Source organism: Rhinatrema bivittatum, chromosome 2, assembly GCF_901001135.1.
Source record: "Rhinatrema bivittatum chromosome 2, aRhiBiv1.1, whole genome shotgun sequence".
Taxonomy (NCBI): Eukaryota; Metazoa; Chordata; class Amphibia; order Gymnophiona; family Rhinatrematidae; genus Rhinatrema; species Rhinatrema bivittatum.
This window is the reverse complement of record NC_042616.1, coordinates 423,610,741-423,631,061: the sequence shown is the minus strand read 5'-3', so window position 1 is coordinate 423,631,061 and position 20,321 is coordinate 423,610,741. Positions and strand designations below refer to the sequence as shown.

Here is a 20,321-nt window from a genome sequence, read left to right as displayed (position 1 = left end):
AGGACATTTTTGTGCAAATAAGGAATCCTTTCTGATACACTAATTCAATAAAAGCACATTATCCTGCTGGAAACGGAACATAATGCATTTTTTATTAGATTTTTTTCATTACAATAGTTCAAGTAACATTAATATTCTCAATGAAATACCATAAGAGGACAATTAATTGGCTGTCTGAAAATTGCCCTCACTCAATCCAACTAAAAGGATGTGTAGACTTTTTCCTAGCTGAGCTTAGGTTAGGATTTTTGTAGGAATAGAGTAGTTAAAGGACTATCCCCTCCATAGAGGCTTGTCTGAACTGGGCAGCAATGCACTATAAAAGCAAGCTGTGCACGAGGAGCAGTGCTTTTTTTTCTTTGGTTTGACATTCTGAGATGGCTTTGGTTTTTCTTTTGTTAAGAGTTCAAGGAAGCTGGAGTATTTAAGCGTGCTCCCCATTTTTAGGCCCCACAACCCAATACAGGGGAAGTAGCATTTTGGAGTTTTGAGTTGGAGGAGTGGTGAGGCATTTGATCCAAGGGAAGAGACTCTGCCCTGGCCAATACCCCATCGTCTGGAATGGATTGTCTTGGAGAAGTGGAAGATGAGTTTTTGAGAGAGCTGTTTGTTTTTCCTGAAAGTTTTTATTTTTTCTTTGAGCCTGCTCCTAAGGAGGATGGTCACCTCTGCCTTGGAAGGTCAGGATAAGCTGCCAAGATTCATTCCACCCAGGAAAGAAGGGACAGTGACCTGTCAGAGAAGAAGAGAGAAATATTTCTGCAGAGAGCTTGAGTTGTTTTGTTTTTGGGAGGAATTCCTTTTGCCATCAGTACTGCCCACTGAGGAGGAGGAGAGATTTTGGGGCTTTTTACCACCAGAAGTCAAGAGAAAGAGATAGGAGATCCCATTCTCTGTCACTCAAAAGTGTGGGTTTTTTACCACATCCTAAGGGACACAAACAACTCCGAGTAAAGAGGTAACTTTGGACTATTTTTTTTGTATGAAGATAAACTGGAGAATTTTTGCTGGGGATTGGATTTCAAGTATTTTTGGTTGCAGAAAAGTTTTGTTGAACACCCCATCAGAGTGTCCAGCATCTTTCTTCAGAGTCAAAGGTGCCCTCAAGCAAAGACATCAAAACAGTGAGTGCATGTGAGAGAACAACTGAAGAGAGCCTCAAATGGGAGGAGAAAAAAAATCAATTGGATCAGAAAAGGTGACTAGGAAGAACATCAAATCAAGGGAGAAAAGTTGGAAAGCAATGACCACAAATGGCTCATAGTTTGGGTAATAAAATCCCAGACATGCAGGCCCTAATGGTGGAGGCAGACCTGAACATTGTGGCTGTTATGGAGACATGGTTCACAGATTCTCATGACTGGGAAGATACAGCCATCTCAGGCAATAACTTAAGGAAGGACAGAAAGGACAGAAAAGGGGGAGTAGCAGCAATTTATGTCAAAAACAATATCCAAGCAACTAAACTGCAAGGGATTGGGTAGAAAAGCATTATGGACTGTCCTAAAAAAAGAAGATGGTGCTTCCATTTTTACTGGTATGGTCCACAGGCTTCCGGCTCAAACAGAAGAACTGGACAGAAATCTGGTCAAAGACATCCAAAAGGTAGGAAAGAAGGGAGAAGTGTTACACATTGGAGATTTTAATCTGCTGGATGCTGACTGGAGAATCTCTTATGTGGAATCTACAAGAAGTAGAGAGATAGTGGATGCTTTTCAAGGGGCTCTGCTCAAACAAATGGTAATGGAACCCACGAGGGAGGGAGTAATAATCTACCTAGTGCTCACTAATGGGGATAATTTCTCTAATGTCTGGGTGGGTGCCCAGGGGCACCAGTGATCAAATGGTATGGCAATAGGATACAGAGAAGTCACACAAAGACCAGAGTTTTCAATATCAAAAATACAGACTGCCAAAATGGGGATGTACCTGGAAGGACAGACGAGAAGACTGGGAGAAAATGGGGGAGGTAGAACAGCAGTGGGGCCAGATTAAAAGGAGCTATAACAAAAGCAACAAATCTTTATGTTAGAAAAGTAAATAAAAGTAAGAGGAATAAGAACCAATCTGGTTCTTAAAGGAGGTGGATGAAAAAATAAAGGCAAAAAGAACAGTGTTCACGATGTATAAGGGATCCCAAAAAGAGGTACACATGGAAGAATACCCAGTGAAAGTGAGGGAGACTAAAAAAGAAATCAGGAAAGCAAAGAGTCAGGCGGAAAAAAGGCTTGCCAAACAGGTAAAGCAACGTGACAAAACATTTTTCAAATATATCAGAGAAAGGAGGAAGGCCCAAAGTGGTATAGTGAAATTGAAAGCTGACAAAGAGCAATGTGTAGAGAGAGACGAGGAGAAGGACCACTGCTGGTTGACAAGACCATAGATGGGTGTGGAGTAGACTAAACTATTTACAGAAGAGAATGTATGGGAAGAGCTTAGAAAACAAAGTGGACAAGGCCATGAGGCCGGATGAGGTATATCCCAGGATATTAAAGAAGCTCAGAGATGTGCTAGCGGGTTCACTGAAAGACATGTTCAATAGATCCCTGGAAACAGGAGTGGTGCCATGAAATTGGAGAAGAGTGGTGGAGGTCCCTCCACCACTCTTCTCCAGTGGGTTGCCGGACTCACTGAGTCCGGCAACCCACTGGATTCTAGACAGTTCACTATCCTTTCCTTCAGCAGACTCTCCATTATAGTTTCCAGCTTTCTGTCTGCTACCACTCTTGTAAAGCAGGAACATTACTGCCCTTCTCCAGTACCTATTACGCAGAGGTTAAACTTTAAAATACTCACTCTGGTGTATAAGGGCTATCGAGAAAGAGGCTTACTGTTTATTCTCCTAGGCGTCAATTACAGTACGTTCAGCAGAAGGAGCCATTAGATGTTCTCTCTGAGAAAAGGGCATGTATTAAGGAGACTTGTCCAAACCTTCTCTGGTATTGGTCTGGGCATGTGGAATGATTTGCCAAGGGAATTTCAGATTATCAGTTCTTCTGTAAACATTTAAGGGCATAGCTTTTCCAGGAAACCTTTGCTTAAGTAAAGATACAGCAGGATTATATGATAGTATAATTATTTTGGCAGCATGTGTTAATTTTCTGTTTAGATTTTTGTTTTTGTCCTTGATTCAAATGACTTTTATTGCAAAATTGTGTTCATGTTTTAATGGAAGCCATTCAGAAAAACTGGTATTTAAGAAATTAAAAAAAATAGCAGCCTGCTTTTTAACCGGACACCCTTGATTTTTGGAGTAATATGAAAATCAAATGAGAAGTTTCTAAATGGTTTTGTCTTTTTATTTTATTTTTATTGCAATTTTAAAGCAAACAAGAATAACTTGTACAGCAACCGATTATATAAATTCTAAAATACAAGAATTATCAATAAAGAAAGAAAAGAAATATTCCTCATTACTATAGGAAATAGGGAGAAGACCAAGAAAAAAGAACAGAAAATCAATGCATCATAAACGAAAAAGAAATATGAAGCGTCTAACTACTGCCTTTCAAATGATGCCAGTCAAAATAAGCGAGCCTTATGTATGCGAGTCCAAGAAAGATCGAAGCTGTGATGGTTCATAAGACAACTGGAATTTTGATATTTCAATACACATTTACATGGATAGCGTAGAACAAATCAGGCACCACCTGACAATGCTGCGTGGGCCGCTGGCTGGCCCACACAGCCCGGATCTGGCCACCTTCATGGTAGGCCCTGCCGTGACCGTACCCACCTGAACATGACCGTGATCCTGACCGGACCACGCTGACTGGACCCACCTCCACAGAAGGCCTGACCCGACCGGACCCACCTCCATGGCAGGCCCGACCCTGACCTACCTCCACATTAGGCCACGCATTACAAAAAGCCCCCGGCCAGCCTGAGGAAGGCCCAGAAAACTCTGATCCCGCCCACCGACGCACCCAAGGTGACGGCATGGGACCAGACTACAAAAGCAAAGGTAGTGTGCCTCTGGCGCTGCGCGCCCAAGGAGCGTGACAAAGGGGCGTGCGCCCCCCCCCCCCCCCTGAGAATCAACAAGAAATCCCAAACTGAATGAAACAAGCTCAACCTGACTCTCTCAAGCCGGCTACAACACGAAGCGATACTAACCAACCTCTTAAACTTGTGCCCCTTCACCACCACCACCACAATCGGACGGATCAAGAACCACGAGCCTCAACTCAACAGCGACCCTGGACACACTAACATACGCACCACACATTTCAAAACAACCAATATCTTCATAACAGCCAAAAGTCAAGCAAAGCGCCACAGCTGTGACCAGAACACCAAGAACCGACCTCGACCCACTGCACCACTAAACTTCCCTCCACTAAAACAAAATAACTCAACCAACCCCTCCATTACTCCATATGTTCTATCACCCCTACCACGCCTCCAACTCAAAATAACTCCCCAACCCAGATAACAAAGAAAACCACTTCCGATCAAAACTCCAAACAAAGATGGCCTTAACACCCAACACAAACCATCACGAAAGACACAGACATCTAATCAATATCCTCTTCAACAAATCAATAAAAAACATGATCTATCTCACATTCTTCCTCATAAAAGCTCAAGCCCTAACAAAAAAATTCATGCTCATATCAGATAACATACAGGAAAAAAACCCCGACTTCATCGCTGTGACCGAAACCTGGTTTAAAAATACAGACCACGTAATCACAAACCAACTAAACAATGCTTACGACCTATTCTCAATTCCCCGAAAATCCCGCAGAGGAGGCGGATTACTATTAATCATAAAAAAACATTTCACAATGAAACCAGTCCCACATACGCTCCCGCAGCAATATGAAGTAACCATCTTCGACTCAGAAAACCTGCAAATTTGCATAGTATACTGCCCCCCATAGACTTCTTGACAACAACATATCCCCACTCATAGAATACTTCATATCAAACATCAGCCTTAAGAAACCCACAATCATACTTGGAGATTTCAACCTTCACATGGACATCACCCCCCCATCACAAACCTGCCAAACCTTGCTTGACGTTCTCTCCACTTTAAGACACACCCAACAGGTGACCAACCCAACACACAAAGATGGCTACACCCTTGATCTGATATTCACAAACGACTTCTTCTCAAACACAACAATATCATACACACCAGTCCCATGGTCCAACCACTACCTCCTGCACTGCAAGACCCAAGCAAACATTAGCAACACGTCTGAAACAAATGAAACGTACTTCTTCAAATCCAGACCACCCTTCCAACCTGATCTCCTCCAACAAGAACTCGGAAAACATCTAACAAATCTAGACCTCTCCAACATAAATAAGGCCACCCATTCATGGCACCAACTTACAACAGAAATTGCCAACAACATAAATCCAGAAAGAACAAAACAGGTCAAGAACAAAAGAGAAAAAACAAACCCTTGGTTCAACATCCAACTAAGAGACACCAAATCTACCCTAAGGAAAAAAGAAAAAGAATGGCGAAAAAATAAATGTCCTCTGACCCTTGAAAGATATTGCACACAGCTGGCAACATATAAAAAGCTGATTAAACGAACCCCTCCTCATACAGACCCATCTCATTGCTTAATTGCGATTTAAAAATATTAGCCAAAGTTCTGGCAGAATGACTAAAAGTCTTTCTTCCTACTTTGATCTCATACCACCAATCAGGCTTTGTTAGAGGTCGGAAACCCAATGCAAATATCAAATTACTTACAGCCATGAACATTTGCCAAAATCAAAATATCCCAGCATTAGCTATCAGCTTTGATTCAGAAAAAGCCTTCGATCGAGTGGCATGGCCGTATCTTTTCTCGGTACTACAAAGATATGGAATCCAGGGAGACTTCTTGAATTACATCTCATTACTATATACAAACCTGACTTCGCGGATATTAGAGAATAATTGCTTATCCGATGAGGTAGCAATCCAACGTGGGGTCCGTCAGGGTTGTCCCCTGTCCCCTTTATTATATATCTTGGCTCTAGACCCTCTTTTGAGAAAAATAGATGGGTCCAGGAGAATAAAGTGTTTTGGAGGACCAAAACACATCTTTAAGGTAGTCGCTTTTGCGGATGATCTACTAGTTTTTCTCACACAACCCCAAATATCTCTACCAGAAGTCCTTGACCTCCTGGACCAATAGAGCCAATTTGCTGGCCTAAAAATAAATTATGCAAAATCAGAGGTTCTTGATATCACAGGCACATTACGAGGTACCTGGCCAACAGACTTCCCCCTTAGATGGGCGATAGACACTTTAAAATACCTAGGCTTACGAATACCCCAAAAGTTGACAAATTTCTACAGGGCAAATATACACCCTCTACTTGCGTCAACCTTAGCTACTTTGAAGAGATGGACGCCCCTCCCCTTGTCAATGATGGGACGAGTTCAAATTTTCAAAATGATCTTGCTGCCTAAGTGGTTATACACCCTCCAATTAGCCCCTATTTGGATTTCAAAAAGAGACCAACACAATCTCCAATAAGCCTTACGTTCCTTTTTATGGAGGGGAAGGAGAGCTCGCATACCTATGTCGGTGCTCATGAGTCCTAGAGAGAAGGGGGGGGGGGCCTGGGTGTCCAAACCTGGAATTATATAAACTAGCGTGCAGAATTAGACACATTCGGGATAGGGTTTTCGGACTATCTACCATTACCCCGTATGCTTATCTACTAGATGGTATGGAGTTAAATCCCTTAATCCTCTATTACAACTATCTTACCAAATGGTTCCTTATCATATGAAAGCGCAAATCTTATTGGGAACATGTAGGAAGGCCTGGCAAATGCTTTGTAGGATGGGACAGCTACCCAACCGACTTACTTCGTTTCTTACTATTACTGGCCATGATCTTTTTTCTCCAGGAAATGATGGGGGTATTTTTCAAAAGTGGAAAAATTTGGGTCTAAATTATATATTTGACTTGTTTGATATGAAGATAGGGGCTATCCTATCCTTCCAAACACTCCAACAAAGATTCACACTTCCAAAGGGGGATTTCTAGGCATACCTCCAAGTCACCCATTTTATTAAATCAGCGAACCCTTTCCTTGCAGACACTCCAGCAGTCCAAAAATTAAGGGATATGGTTCAGGTGGGGAAAAGCAGCAAATCCAAGGTATCCCATTTTTATAAGGAACTGAAAGTATTCTGAAGCACAATTCCTCGCACCATTGTATGCCAGATGGCAAGATTGGCCCCTTTTCTCCTTAACTTATGTCGATTTTGAGAAATGTTTCAAAGATTTACCACTGATATCAGAAAATGTGCTCCTGCAAGAAATACAGTACAGATTTCTTTGGTTGAGCCATAACACACCCAAATGTGCGCATCAAATGAAAATTGCAAAAACGTTTCAATGCCCTAAATGCGCGGCTAAAGACAGTAATTATTTTCATTGTTTTTGGGAATGTACAAAAATCTCACACTTTTGGACACAAGTGTGCCATGCTTGTTCTACTTTTCTGAAAAAGCCGCTCCCACCAGACCCCAATCTCTGGCTTTTTGGCCTAGCGGCTTTCCCTTATGCGAAATTGTCTATCCCGGAACGTCTTTTTATATTAAGGGCAGGTACGGTGGGGAAAGCAGGTTATTCTTGCAAATTGGATAGATAAATATCCCCCTAGATATAACAACTGGTTTCAGAAACTAATAGGCCTTTGCTCTATGGAGCATGCTGTTGCTAAACCAGAGGCGCCAAAGAGATCTGTACAGACCAAGCTTATATGGGCAGCTTTTACAAAATATCTAACTGCACGAGTTTGAAATTATCGGAATCCATGGTCTTCGGACAGGCCGACACACAGCTGACAGAAGATAATACCAGCCTTCCTCGCCAGCAGACGATCTCTTTGTACCCAGGGAACATGACATGAGGAATCTGTGAGTACTAGCTTAAAGACTTTATACTCATGAATCCAGTGTATAGTAGGTGGGCGGGGGGGGGGGGGGGGTGTGGAAATAAAAAATCATAGATTTTGCTTGTTAAACGCTTTCCATTGTTGTGACATACTACTGTTTCTATGAGAGTTGAGTTTGTATCACTTGAAAATCCTAATAAATATAGTTTAAAAAAAAATAGAAAGCTGATTAACAAAACTAAACGAGACTATTACAGTAAAAAAATCCAAAACACCGCTAACAAATCAAAATCACTTTTCAACATAGTAAACAATCTAATATCAGACAACAACAATCCCACATCCCAAACCAAAAACCTAAGCCAAGAACTTGCTATATTTCTCAAAAACAAAATCAGCAAAATAACAGGAAACCGACAATTCCACCAACCAAGATGAGCAGCAAACAGTTAATAATATAATACCCTGGGTCAACCTTCGATCCCATATCAACTACCGAAATGGAGAAACTATTAAGAAATCTAAACCCAGCATGTCATGAACTCGACACAATTCCAATTCGTGCCCTAAAGGAAATAGCCCAAACCATTGCTCCAACCATCACGGCAATCATAAATAAATCTCCAGAAGAAGGTGAACTTCCTGACAAACTAAAAATTGCAACAATTAAACCCATAATAAAAAAAAAGAACCTCAACCCAGATGATCTGAACAACTACCGCCCAATCTCCAACCTACCCCTCCTCACCAAACTGACAGAGAAAGCAGCGCTTAAACAACTCAACGAGCATCTCGAAACAAACAACATCTTACACCCCGCCCAACACGGTTTCAGAAAAAATCATAGCACAGAAACCTTGCTACTCAACTTATCAAACACAATAATAAGAGGCTTCGACAATGGGCAAAGATACATCCTCATCCTACTCGACCTCTCCGCCGCATTTGACACGGTTGAACATAAAATATTAATCTCCAGACTAGCTGACATCTGTCTTTCTGGCAAAACTCTCAACTGGTTTACATCCTTCCTTAAAAACAGATTCTTCAAAGTAAATATCAACAACCAATCATCAGATGCCATACCTCTTGAAGCAGGAGTACCCCAAGGATCCGCACTTTCAGCAACCCAGTTTAATATATACCTACTGCCTCTTTGCCAGCTCCTCACGAGTCTCTGCGTCACATACTACATGTACGCTGACAATATCCAATTAATCATTCCCGTAACAAACACCATCAAAAACGCATTGAAACTCTCGGCCACCTACCTCGACACCATAAGAAACATGCTAAACCACATGAAACTATGTCTCAACATGGACAAAACTGAGTGCATACTGCTTGAAAGAAAAAACTCCGGAATCAACATGAACCACAACATACAAATTGACAACACATACATCAAATTAAAAGACAACGTGAAAGATCTAGGAATATGGTTAGACCCAGAGCTTAACTACAAAAAACACATCTCAATGAAAATCAAAGGAGGATTCCACAAACTACTAATCCTCAAACACCTAAAACCACTACTGTATCTCCCTGAATTCAGAACCATTCTACAATCACTCATATTCTCTAGCTTTGACTACTGTAACTCACTCCTTATAGGCCTACCCAAAGCTACCATACGACTACTTGCTACAGAACACATCAGCCAGAATCCTCACCGGTCACAAAAGAACTGACCACATCACTCCGGTGCCAAAAAGTCTAAACTGGTTACCTGTAGAAAAAAGAATCGAATATAAAACTCTAACCATTATACACAGTACAATACACAACAGTGAAAGCACATCCCTAAATAACATTATTCAGAAACACATCTCTCAACGCAATACGAGAGCAACAAACAAAACACAACTAGACATACCATCAGTCTCAAACGCCAAACTTACCACTGTAAGAAACAGAGCCTTTTCAATAGCAGGACTCCACCTCTGGAATTCACTACCTGAACACCTAAGATTACAAAACAACACTAAAATATTCAAAAAAGAAAACCCGGCTCTTCAGACAAGCCTTCAAAGATGGGATCGGCGAATCACTCTCACCAAAAAGGACACCGCACACTATCATCGATAGTTAAATACAACTACTGATTGTTATTCTCTTTACATCTGACGATAAACCCATTCTGTTGCTATATAAGCTGTTAGCTAGAACCTTTTTGCATTCGCTGTTATAACCATTCCATAGTTGTTGTTACACCAGTTATGTTGTTATACCAGTTGTTTTCTCACTTGTAATTCATTGTTTTACCTGTAAACCGGAGTGAAGGCCTCTAACTAAACTTTGGTATATAAAAGCGTATAAATAATAAATAAATATCTTAACAATAGAAATTTTTTCCTTCGTTCCTGGGTTATCCTGGTGACGTCTGGATAAATCCAAATCTTCTGCCCATTTATTTATTTATTTTATTTAACACTTTTTTTTATACCGGCATTCGTAGGACACATCATGAATTAAGAGACTTCTATTTCTGAAGAAAAATTTAAGGACAGTGTTTCTATCATTCATGAAAGTGAAAGTCACTAGCAAAGTCCCTCCTTGTGAGATTTCAGTTTCTTGAGTCAATTCCAGTACGTCGGTAATATTCATAGATCGATGAATTTGAGACAGATTTCCAGGAATGTCCAAATCACTTACTGGCAAATAATATGCTTTAGTTACAATAGGCATCGCCTTTGGCGGTATCTTTAGTACATTAGTCAAATAACTTTTAAAGAAATTAAGAACCTTTAGATTTAAACACCTAAGAGAGTTCACTACATTCTCAAGCTTTGTGTGGATAATTTCAGAGTGTACCAGTCCTTGTTGAGTTTTCTCAAAAGAAGAAATCTTGTTTTCTATAGAATTCAATCTAGTTTCATGAGATGAGACCATTTTTTCCATTTCCAGCCTATGTTTATTAGAATCATGTAGTGCTCGCGTCATAGAAACAATAGCTGCTTTTATGGATACTAAAGCGTTCCAAACACTATCCAGTGTGATAACAGCAGGTTTTATTAACGCTGGTAGAACTCCTACAACTCCTGAAGTTGCACCTGCTTCGCTCGCAAAGAAGTTAACATCTAAATCCCCCATGGGAAACTTTCCAGCAGTACTCGCTATCGTCACTTTGTCCACATGGCCATTACCAACGGCAGAAATGCCCGCTGTACTCCTGTGGCCTCCAAAATGTTTTGCTGCAAAGCAGGTTCTCTCCTATCAGCCAAGGGGGAAACCAGAGCCGAATCAAGGCTCACGAGAGCCAGACCATATGGAGGAGACTGTGTTACTGGCATGCCAGGGCTAAGCGAGATCTCCTCAGCCAAAGGGGATGGCGTCCGCTCTGCGCCCGCCCCCACTGTGGCCCTCGCTCCCGGTAATGTTGGCGTGGAAGCAAAGAAGGTCTCAATCCTCTGCTGGCCCGAATCTGGCTCCAAAGGTATAGTAGTATTCTCACGAAGTTTAGCTTTACGTTTAGTATGAGGCATGTTGTAATGTATAACAGGAATTACTGAAGAAAAGGAAATAAGGACCAAACCGGGAGAGAGAGCTCTTAGCTTGCTTCTTAGTTGGCAGCCATCTTGGTCTCCTTATCTGATTAATTTGTTTTGTACTTTCTAAATAGAAAATAATGCTCTTCTACAGTTGAAAATGTGGAGAGTTCTGTTCAGGCTGAGTGAGATTTTGGAAAACATACTGGAAGATTAATTGATTGGTTTAGATGAGACAGACTATTTTAAACAAACATTTTGGACAGGTACTCAAAATATTCTATTTGGAAAGATCTGTGCATATGGTGGATAGGTTACTAATGCTTGAAGTTCATTTACTCTTGAAGCAGAGGTTATAGCTATGAGAAAAAATGATTTCCAAGTCAACCACTTGATCTCTGTAGTTAAGCTCAAAAGGAAATTTCATGAGCTGGGCATGAAATATGTTGAGGTTCCACTGTGCAGTAAGAATTCTCATAGGTTTAAGGTGAAATAAACCCTTTATAAATCTTGACACTACCGGTATTTGATATACTGGTACTCAAATTACCAAGTTACATTTCAACCCTGAATTGGAGAAGTGCCAGAGGTATGGTAGCAAGAAGCATACAGAACACATGAAGGGGGTCCTTCTCTGACTGTAGAGCACCAGGAGGTGAAGCTTCTTCATTAATTATAGAAATGCCTATTAGTCAACTTTCTAGTTGCTAACACTACCTGTTTCACCACAGAGGAGAATGGTCAATCCATTACTACTCTACTTTCAAAAGCCAAGCTGTCAGAGCCAATGTCTACAGATTGAGATGGAAAGGAGTGCCTTTGAATCTTGTAGGAGATTTGAAAAGATCATAAAATGAACAGAATATACTATGGTTGACTTTTGAAGCCATGAAAACTATATCTGACAAGGCCAAAAAGAAGCTAGAAGTATCATTTTTCCCCTTGTCTTTTTTTTTTTAAATTTATTAAGGTCTTAAGGATTAGTGGAATTATTAGAAAACACAAGATTTCTTTCCCTTCGTATGAGAAAAGCATCTGGTGCATATGTTTGGTTTGCTGACTTCTTGGTGCACTAAAGAGGAAGTTTGTAACTGTAAGAAGATGCAAAAAGGTTATATGAGGAGTGCCCCATTTTTAGAAAAGTTCCTATACCACCTTGGGATGGAGAAACCATGCATGAGGTGTAACGCACTGACAGTGTGCCTGCTAGAAAATTGTCTTTGCCTGGGAGATAAATAGCCAATGTGATCTCTTTCAGACTTGCCCATTTCCAAATCTTGACTGCTTTCATGCACAATTTCTTGGAACCTGTGCCTTCCTGTTTATGTAAAACATGGCTATCTGGTTGTCTGTCTGAATTTGGACTGATGAGTTTTTTATCCAATTTTCAAAAACTAGGAGAACATACATAGCTCTTAGTTCCAACAGACTGATGTGATGTCTCCTCTCTTGTGTAGACCAGGTTCCCCAAGAACAAATATTGCTTAGGTGAGCTCCCTGTTCTAAAAGTGAAGCATCTGTGGTTATATTATGCTGAATTTCTGATGGGTGATGTTACTTACATGCCCCGGTATATAAAAAACCCGTAAATAAATAAATAAATAAGACCACTGAGGAGATTTAACAGTCTTGTCTACCAATTGAAGGATCTTGAGTTTTTCTGTCATCTTTTTGGACAAAGGATGAAGATATTGTTTCTAGTTCAATTTCAGATGCCATTGTGCCTCTCTCATTTGTAGTCTTGCCATTGGAGTAACATATACTGTGACTGCCATTTGACCTAGCATCTGCATTAAGAGTCTGGTTGTTACTTGTGTACGGTTGGAAAATGATTACACTATGTTGATTAAGTTGTGCATTATTTTGATAAGTAAGATGGTTTTGTTTAGTTTCATATTTATCTGGGCACCAATAAATTCCTATAGGCTCTAAATGGGATTTCTTCTGGTTGATAATAAATCCTAGGGTCTTTAGCATCTTGAGAACTAAACTAATATTGTTCTTGGATTGTATGTAGGATCTGCTTGATATTAGCCAATCATCTAAATACAGAAACACTAGAATGTTTTCCTTTTTGAGATGAGTTGCTACTACTGCTACACATTTCTTGAATACTCTAGCTGTCAATGCAAGACCGAATGGCAGAACTAGATATTGAAAATGTTGAGTCTCCAGAATAAACTATATTTTCTGTGAAATGTTTGAATTGGAATATGAAAATATGCATCTTAAGCCAGTTTTCCTCTAGAAGATGGAGAATCGTACCCAATAAATTCATTTTGAATTTTTTTTTTTTAAACAAATTAGTCTCTGAGGTCTAGAATTGGTCGAAGCCCCCCCTGAGTTTTCTGATATAAGTACTTCCCCTTCTTGTCTTGTGGGAACCAACTAATAAAGAAGCTTTTATTAATTAATTTCTCTTTGTAGAACGGGGGCTTGATTTTTGGGAGATGAGGTTGCGGTAATGTATGAAACACATGACTGGAAATTTTGATGATAATTTTAGTGGCTAGAACCTAATGATATGATGTAATGGTGGCCCATTAGCTGAAGAATTGAAGCCTTTCTCCCACTGGAAGGGATCGAAGGGATTCATAGTCAAATTCTGATTTGTCTTCTGGCAAGATTGCTGAGTTGACATCTGCTGTGATCTACCCTTGATTCACGGGTGTGACTGATGTGGCTGTTGCTTGTACTGACATTATGATTCTGCATATGGTCTTTGTTTGTAATATTAGTATGGGTTTCTCTTTTTCTACCATGGTAACTATATGGTCTTTTAAATGAATATGGGTAGTATCTCTTTTGAGATTGTTCTGTGGAAGCTGATGTTAAGAGTTCGAAGAGCGGTACAATGTTTTTAATGTTTACCACCTCCTTTATCTTCTCTTAAAGACTGTCTCCTGAACAGGGGGCATATGCAATTTTTTTTTGTGAACAACCTCACAAAGGCCATAAGCTTTCAGCCACACTAGTCTTCTGGTGGCTACTGCTATAGCGGAGGATCTAGAAGAGGTATTGTAAGAATCATACATCAATCTCGCCAAACGTTTTGAACTCTCTTCGGCATCATTAATGAGATGAGAATTTGTCCTGGTCATCTTGAGAATTAGAAGCCCCCCATATTCTTTGTAAAATGTTATATAGATATTGCACCATATGAAGTTGATGTGCTGCCATTCTAGACCAAAGTATAGCCAATGAAAATGTTTCTTACTTATAGAGTCCATTAATCTTTATTCCTTTGTTGGTGGAACGGAGGAAAAAGCTTTGATTTTCTAATGTTTCTTATTGTGGATTCTACTATCAGGGATCATGGTGTAGGTGAACCTTTGATCTGGGGATGCGGGGGGGGGGGTGTGACTGGGCAGTTTTACATCGCTCGGTGACCATAGTGAGCCTGGTGAAAACTCCGGCCCCCCACTCAACCGAATTCTGATCATGGCTCTGGGAGCTGCAGTCGGAAGGAGGCTTTTTGCTGGCTCGCCTTCCCCATTATGCCGAGTTCCAGCATCAAGGTGCTCCCTTGTCCAGCCCGGTTTCAGCAGAATCCTGTGGTATGACTAAGATGGCAAGCTTGACTTGCTGGGGTGCATTGTATGTTGCCCCCCTTTGTATTAATGCTCTTTGAATGTCCATCCCCAGGTGGGCCGGTTGCTCTAGTCACGTAGTCTGCCGAGCGTGGCTGAGACAGAGCCGCGCTCGGCAGACTATGTGGTATCTCCGGGGCGGCGAATCCCCAGGCTGGTTGTGAGCGGGAATCCACCCCTGGCAGCCATGTACTGTAGGGGGGGTGGTCACTTTTTGAGAGGCAATTCCAGCGGCCATTAAAAAAAAAAAGGAGGAGACTTGAAAGCAGAATGTTTCAGGTCTCTGCATCCTTCTCTCACTATTTTGGGTATGTGGGATGGTTTACTTGTTTATGTGGAACAATCATGTTATTAAGGCCCTCTATTGCTGGGCATCAGGGTCTTTATCATATGTCCTATAAGGACATATGGCTAAGATGTTGGCAGCCATCTTGCAAAGGGAAATAGTGTGTACACGTATGGTTGGATAGCAGCCAATTTTCTGAGACTCCTTTTCTTTTATACATAACAAAAGATATGCCATACTTGGTCAGACCAAGGGCCCATCAAGCACAGTATCCTGTCTCCAACATTGGCCAATCCAAGTCGCAAGTACCCAAACATTAAATGAATACCATGCTACTAATGCTGACAACAATCAGTGGCTATTCCCTATTGATTAATAGCAGTTTATATACTTCTCCAGGAACTTATCCAACAGCTACACTAGCTGTTTAACCACATCTTCTGGCATCCAATTCCAGAGCTTAATTGTCATTGAGTGAAAAAGAATTCTCTGATTTGTTTTAAATGTACTACTTGCTAACTTCATGGAGGGTCCTCATGTCTTTATATTATTCAAAAAGTTAAAAACAGCTTCAAGTCCTTTCATGATTTTGTAGACCTCTATCATAACTCCCCTCAGCCCTCTCTTCTCCAAGCTGAACAGCCCTAACCTCTTTGGCCTCTCCTCACAGGGGAGCCATTTCATGCCTTTAGCAGTTTGGTCACCCTTCTCTGTACATGATTTGGGTCAGTTCATCTGAATTGTCACCCTTGAAAATTGTCTCCAGAAATGGTATCTCCCTAATATCCTCTTCTGTAAACACCAAAGGAAAGAATTAATTTAGTCTCTCCCTGATGGCCTTATCTTCTCTCAGTGCCCCTTTAACCCCTTGATCATCTAATGGTCCCACCTATTCCCTCACAGGCTTCCGATGTATATAAAAAATATTTTTATTATGAGTATTTGCCTCTACAACCTACCTTTTCAATTTCTGTTTTAGCCTGTCTTATCAATGTTTTATATTTAACTTGCCAATGCTTATTTTTTTCCTATTTATAGTGGCAGCCATCTTGGATTGGGCCAAATAGTGTGACAAATACAGAAACCATTTTTTTGTTATGATCTTTACACTAGGCTGGTGAAGAGTAGAAGGCATACTATCAAGGAGAACATCTTGCAGCATGGCAAGCATCCTTTGTAGCTAGGTAAGGGTACAGATAAGTACAATGGCCAGGCAAGCACCTTTTGGTAACTTGGCTAAAGGCACAATTAGGCACAGTGGCCAGCTATACAAAAAAAAAAGTGGTGTGGTTTAAAATTTGTGATTTTACTTAACTCCATGTGTCTTCTTTACATCTAGATCTCAATTTGCATTGTAGGTCTTGACATCTTTATGGGTACTAAGAGAGACAAGGCTGCACTTAGAGATGGCAGGCTCAGCAAAAAGATGGACCAGTGCCCTAGTCAGTGCATCTTACTGTCACAGGTCTATCTTGGCCAGATGTACAATATACCAGGAATCTATCACTCTTCCCCCTTTGATTTTTATTTTACAGTTCTTTGGTTCTGTACAGGTGATTGTGCTACTTTGACCAGTACATTGGGCTCATAGGAAGCTCAAGACTTAACCTACTATAGTGCAGGCTACATCCTATTATCTATTCAGATCTCTATTTCCCCATAGATATCCAGGTTACACAGCCTGGGGATGTTTAATCCACTTTCAGAGCAGGTGGATTACCTTGTATATGGCCTGATATTGATTCTCCAACACTCCTTATCAAAGACTAAACAGATGGATTTACCATCCCAGCCACATCTTCAGGGTTTTGTTTTTTTTTCTGTTGCAAGTGTTTCCTTGGTGGTTCTGTCCACATCTGCAGTGTGAGCATGCTGGGCCTATAATCTAGAGGTCAACAGATCAAACCATTCTGCTAGCAGCCAAATGCTCCCAGATTTTCTCTTGCAAGGTTTTTTGATGTCTTTTGGATTTCTTGTGGATAGCAAATTCTATGGATACTTTGCTGTCACCTGAAAGTTGGCACTTGGCAGCAATCTCCTTGTCATCTCCTTTGGCATGCAGCTCTTCCTCTGTTATACTTTTTGCTACACAAGAACTAACATGCTAGGTCAGACCAAGGTCTATCGCGCTCAATATCCTGTTTTTGACTGTGGCCAAGCCAGGTTACAAGTAACTAGCAGATCACAAAGTAGATTTAATTCCTGCTATTCACTTCCAGGGATGGCAAGAGCTTTCTTTAGTCTATCTGGCTAATAGTATTATGGACTTTTCCTCCAGGAACTTGTCCAAACCTCTTAAACCCCATGCTGCTAGTTACTTTGATCACGTCCTCTGGCAACAGATTCTACAACTTGATAGTGCGCTGGTTATTAGTTTCATGAAGCATCCTCTTGTCTTATTATTTGAATGAATACACATGATTTTATAAACTTCCCATGTCCCCTCTCAGCTGCCTTTTTTTTCCAAGAGCCCTAACCTGCATAGCCTCTCTTCATAGGAGACATGTTCCATCCCCTCTATCATTTTTGTCGCCTTCCTCTGCACCTTTTCTAGTTCCGCTATGTCTTTCTTGAGATGGGGAGACTAGAACTGCTCACAATAATTAAAATTCAGTCGTACCATAGCTCGATACAGAGGCAATATGATATTTTCAGTTTTATTCTCCATTCCTTTATGGATCATTCTTAACATTCCATTTTTCTTTTACTCCTGCTGCACATTAAGCTGAAGAGGCTATTTAATGTATCCAAGTAGCTATTCTTTTTGGGTTTAAGGTGGTGTGGTTTACTGCTCCATACCTTTTTAGCTTGAAATGTGTGCAGTGGCTCTATTCACAATTTTCTCTTCCATGGTCTGTGTGGATGAAACACAAACATAGAAATGACGGCAGAAAGGGATCAAATAATCCATCCACTCTGTCCTGCAATCTTATCGTAGTATCTGATGTGCCATATAGATTACTCCCATGCTTATCAGTTTCCCAGACCGTAAAAGTCAGGGCCCTCAGTTGCTGTTTGAATCCAATTCCCCTTTTCCCCATGCTGTTGAATCAGAGAGCAATATTGGAGTTGCATCAAAGTATCAGGCTTATTGGTTAAGGGTAGTAACTGCCGCATAATCAAGTTACCCCCATACTTCGTTTCCCCAGGCCATACAAGTCAGGGACCTCGTTGGTTGCTGTATGAACCCAATTCCCCCTTTCCCCTTGCTGTTGAAGCAGAGAGCCTTGATAGAGTTTCATCAAACGTATGAAGGCTTATTGGTTAAGGGTAGTAACCGCTGCATCAACAAGTTACCCCCATGTGCTCTTTTCTTCATTTCCATCCTTTAAGCGAGCCACAGTATTTATCCCATGCCCCTTTGAATTCTTTCACTATTTTGGTTTTTACCACCTCCTCCGGAAGGGCATTCCAGGCATCCACCACCCTTCTCCGTGAAAAAATATTTTCCCGATGTTGGTCCTGAGATGTCCTCTCTGGAGTTTCATTTCATGACCCCCTAGTTCTACTGATTTCTTTTCAATGGAAAAGGTTTGATGTTTGTACAACATTAAAACCTTTCAGGTATGTGAATATCTGTATTATATCACCTCTCTGCCTCTCCTCTCTTCCTTCTCTTATATCCTTCAGTCTCTCTTCATAGGTTTTCTGATACTGACCCCACACCATTTTGGTAGCCCTTCTCTGGACCACCTCTATCCTGTCTCTATCTGTTTTGAAATAAGGGCTCCAGAACTGAACACAGTACTCCAGGTGAGGCCTCACTAAGGACCCTTACAAGGGCATCACCACCTCCATTTTCTTACTGGTTATTCCTCGCTCTGTGCAGCCCAGCATTCTTCTGGCTTTAGCTAATGCCTTGTCATAGTGCTTCGCCATCTTCAGATCACCAGACATTAACACCCCAAGATCCCACTCTTGGTCCGTGCATATCAGTCTTCCCCCCATCACATACAGCTCTTTTGGATTTCTGTATCCCAGATGCATGACTGCACTTCTTGGCACTGAATCCCAGCTGCCAAATCTTCAACCACTTTTCATTCTTTCTACTTCTTCAGGCGTGTCCACTCTGTTGCAGATCTTGGTATCATCTATAAATAGACAAACTTTACCCTTCTATCCCTTCCGCAATGTCACTCAAAGATACTGAACAGGGTTTCACTCCAGAACCCTTTTGCTTGTCATGGCCATGTATTCCTTGAGCTCTGCCAGCTTCTAATGTTATGTCTTTGAGATGCGAGTCTTTGTATACTTTGAATCATCATAAATTGAAACCTGAAGTATATATATCTGGCAAGGGTTTTTTTTTTTTTTTTTAAATTTTCAATGGTCCACAGAGGTCACTATGGTTTTAGCACCTGCTGCTGACTTGCTCTGCCATAGCTTTTTTTCTGGTACTGCTGCATGTGTCACTTTGCCTTTCTGACAGTACATTCAAGTCAACGACTATGCGCTTGTAGTTATCTTTAAATCAGTTATATAAATTTTCTTCACCAGGTTACTTATTGTTTTCAGGTAGCTATTCTTTGCTGTTGCTTGCCTGTTGCAGGGGTGCTAGTGGCATTTTGCCTTTAAGACAATCTACGCACATCAGCCTCTATGTGCATAAGTATATCTTTCAATCCTGTCATCAGCTTTTGTCCAGCAAATAATTTATTGCAGCTGTTTGAAGTGATGTTGTGAGTTAGGAGGTGATTTAGCATAATCTACAGCCAAGTGAGAACTGTTTGGGATTAGAGAGTAGTTTAAGGCAACAGACTCAAGTGCTCATTTTTCCCTAAAGTGAGGTTTTGGTCTGAGTGGTGGCGGGGGGCTCACATTCCACAAGAGATTTGCTTTGTTATGGTTTATCTTGGACAGTGGTACACAGGGAACTTGCTCTGCTGTTGTGCATGTCATACTGCGCCTTTCGGACAGCGCACATGTATTAGTATCTATGTTCTTTGAATCTGCTGCCATTTAATTTTGCCAGGTCACTTATTGAATCGAGGAAGCATTTCTTTGCTGTGGCTTGCCTATGGCAGTTGTGCACGTGTAGCTTTGCCTTTAAGAGAGCTCAGGTGTAATCAGACGCTCTGTACATGGTGA

The 20,321-nt window shown here is 41.0% G+C and overlaps 1 protein-coding gene across 1 annotated transcript in view; it reads right to left on the bottom strand.

The window, feature by feature from the left end:
- TNRC6B (trinucleotide repeat containing adaptor 6B) overlaps nucleotides 1-20,321 on the bottom strand; it is an 877,462-nt gene that overhangs the window by 19,339 nt on the left and 837,802 nt on the right. The gene's annotated exons all lie outside the window — the stretch shown is intronic.